Below are 3244 nucleotides of genomic sequence, written 5' to 3' on the forward strand. Positions count from 1 at the left end.
GCGCCTCATAATGAGGTCGTGGTTTTCGCAAGTCAACTTTAATTCCTTCTGTCACCGCTCTATATTACGCTGCTATCCCACCAGACCTAGAACAACGGCAACATGCTCACTACACGACCGAAATATAACCCCGATGATCGCTGCTTATTGATGGTGCTTAACAAATAGTAAAATATTAAAACTTACAAAAACACGTAAAGAGAAAAAAAAAAAGACTGCGTCGGCCGGGAATCGAACCCGGGTCAACTGCTTGGAAGGCAGCTATGCTAACCACTATACCACCGACGCCGCCGTTGCATTGCGTCACGACGAAGGTTTTTATATAGGTTGGATATATTTGGACCTAGGGTGGCAGCAGCCTTACGCCAAAGGCGAAAGAAAGAGGAAGCAGGTCAGTTCACTAAAAGGGGCAGACTCGGCGGAAATTACGGCACAGAAATTCTCCAGACGAAGGTGTTTTTTCAGTGCGCGCTGCATGCATTGCGGCTCTCCTGTCTTTTACATATTGTTCTCACAAAGGACTGGACAGCTGGACAATGAAATAAGCGATGGCCTTTGCACACAGGGTCTTCGGTTGTGCGGGCGTGCTTCGGTGCAAACTATGTTTTTTTTTCTGCCATTGTGTAAATGTGGAGCAGCATTTGCAGCTTCCATGAAAAGCGAATAACTGCACAAAACAGGACATATAGAAGGAAATGAAGAAAAAGTTACTATCAACAAATTTTTTATGCATACACTTGTATACATTCGCTCACACAGCAAATGTATACATGTGCGTCAAAGGGAGAGAAGAACAGGAGAGATAACGTAAAGTACATTGGAAAAAAAGTAGGGCATGATATTGAAAAGCAAGATCACGAACATCGCTAAATGAGCACCATCATCAACGTGCCAGAAACACGAGTTCCTTGGTGAGCAGAAAATGCGCCAACATGCAACTTGATAAAATCAGCCCTGCTTGGAGTCCACTCGTAGATTTGTTTCCACACACGGTAAGTATCAAAGTAAGCTGAAGGAGGCGCAGACATAAAAGAAATCAGCAAATCAGCTTTGTCGCAACAAGAGAAGGAAAGAAAACGCTTCTTCTACCGTGGAGGTAGCGATCTCTTGCAGGTATCTTTTCAATCTTCTGAAGTTGAAGGATTGGAAAACGAGGGTTTTGGTTTGTCTACAAAGGTGATATGGTTCGCACCTGCGAGAAGAATAATCCGTGGATTGGTGAGAGTGCTTTGCTCGGCGTGTAACACTCGCCGGGGAAACCTGGTCAATCTGCTTCGTCCAGCTTAGCTCGTAGCCGAACACCTGGCCGCTAATGCCTGTAAAGTAGTCACAAGGGGGCAAGCTTTTTGCCGCGGACTAGCAGGTGACGTGATTCACGATCTTTTTAGAGCGCAGCTCTTTGGCGTCCGTTCCTGGGTTTCGCGTCGTCGTCGGCGTTGTCGTCGGCCTCGTAACCAACTCCGCCCCCCTTTCATCCCCCCAGCGCTAGCAGCGACCGGCTGATACCGCTGGATGCCGCTGACGCCGCTAGAGAGTCAAGATAACGTGACTGCATAGAACACCGTCGCCGCCATGCAGAAAGAGGAGGAAAGGGTCCCCCCCCCCGTTCTTGTGTGGCGGATAGGGTGCTTCAGTTGCCGACGCGCCGGTTATTTCACGTAGGCCCCGGCACGTCGACGAATACGTGACCACCTTCCCACGGCTAGACCTGGTTCTTAGCGCTGCGGAAGCGAGGGTATCATATTGTTTGTGTCGGCATCGGCGGCGTTGTCCCTGAAACCAACTCCGCAGCTGGGGTTGACTCACTATCGGCGTCAGCGGCATCAGTCAGTCGCTGCTATCTCTTCCCTCCTCCCTTTATCGTGTTGTCCGCTTGCTGCGCGCGCTTCTGCCCCCATCGTTTGCCGCTGGGTGTACACGCCGCCCCCCTCCCCCCTCTTCCTGCGAGTCTCCGGTTGTCAAAGCGCCGGCTCGAACTTAATTCCTGTCTTCGCTCCTCCTCCAATGCAACCCCTGTGCGGTGGCAATCAGAGAGCCAGATCGGTGGCGGCGGATCTGTATATGTGCACCGCCCGAGCCGAAATTGCCGCTGCCGTTCGCCCTGTGCGGTGGCAATCAGAGAGCCAGATCGGTGGCGGCGGATCTGTATATGTGCACCGCCCGAGCCGAAATTGCCGCTGCCGTTCGCCACTGCGAAATTATCTGTCAGTTCTTTCTGAGCCATGAGCGAGACGACCGATGGAAGTCCTCCGTCTGCTGCTGCTGCTGCTGCTGCTGCTGCTAAACGAGCTGCCAGAGCAGAGGCCCAGCGCCGTCGCCGTCAGAATCCAGAGGTGCGTGCCGCCGAAGCAGAAGCTTACCGTCGCCGCCATCGAGATGATCCAGGAGTACGCGTCGCCGAAGCAGAGCTATCGAAAAGGTGAAACAGCTTATTTGCTGCGCTCAAATTTCGCATTAGGAAGTAACGTAATCGTCGGTAATTTTTTTTGTATTCTTCCCAGGATCCTGCTTGCTTCTTTTTTTAGCCGAATCCTTACGAAGCGGAACGTGTGTCTTAAAAGTTGTCGTCACCTGTGGCCGTGACATTCTGTGTGTGCTGAAATTCCGTCCGATTGTAACGCTTTCTGTTTTTGTTTTCTCCAGAAACTATAGTGGTTGTCTTCAGCAGTGAACTTGCACTCCAAGTTTGCTGTGGGTCAATTGACGACCGACAATGACTTCTAAATCTGTTGACGACATCTTAGTCAACAGATATCAATTATGTTTCTCGATGACAATGCCTATTTTCAGAGTACGAGCAGTAAACAGCGCAAAACCACAGAACGAAGAGAGGGACAGAGACCACAGCTGCTCGTAGCCTTTTTTAACGTCTCAAATACTATGCTCTGGAGCACATTGTCTAGCAGCGCTAGGCATACATTGGGAGCGCAATTAACACCCAAGAAAGCAACCTCTTTGAAGAGGTAACCAAGAGAATGACTTCTCCTCGAGGTTGTTGCCTTCACAAAATCATCCAGTCCTACTTCTATTCATGGGCAACACTTACCACTAGCTATTTACGTGCTCAACTCATATTCAGTCGTATTACGTACAGCGTCTTCTGCCTTGGCTTTCGATCTGCATGTGCTTTTTTTACTTGCGCATCAGGATGTATTTTCTTTTGCCAACCCCCTACCCAGTCCACCTGGCTATCAAGCAAATTAAAACTAGAAGTAGGCGAAAATCAGACATGCCCGATACCCAC

General features: G+C 49.9%; 1 non-coding gene across 1 annotated transcript; it reads right to left on the minus strand.

Moving 5' to 3' along the window:
• Positions 1-216: 216 nt before the first annotated feature.
• TRNAG-UCC (transfer RNA glycine (anticodon UCC)) lies at positions 217-288 on the minus strand. Its single transcript has one exon. It is a non-coding gene; the product is annotated as a tRNA-Gly (tRNA).
• Positions 289-3244: the final 2956 nt, after the last annotated feature.

Source organism: Dermacentor albipictus, unplaced genomic scaffold (assembly GCF_038994185.2).
Source record: "Dermacentor albipictus isolate Rhodes 1998 colony unplaced genomic scaffold, USDA_Dalb.pri_finalv2 scaffold_15, whole genome shotgun sequence".
In the NCBI taxonomy this organism is placed as follows: domain Eukaryota; kingdom Metazoa; phylum Arthropoda; class Arachnida; order Ixodida; family Ixodidae; genus Dermacentor; species Dermacentor albipictus.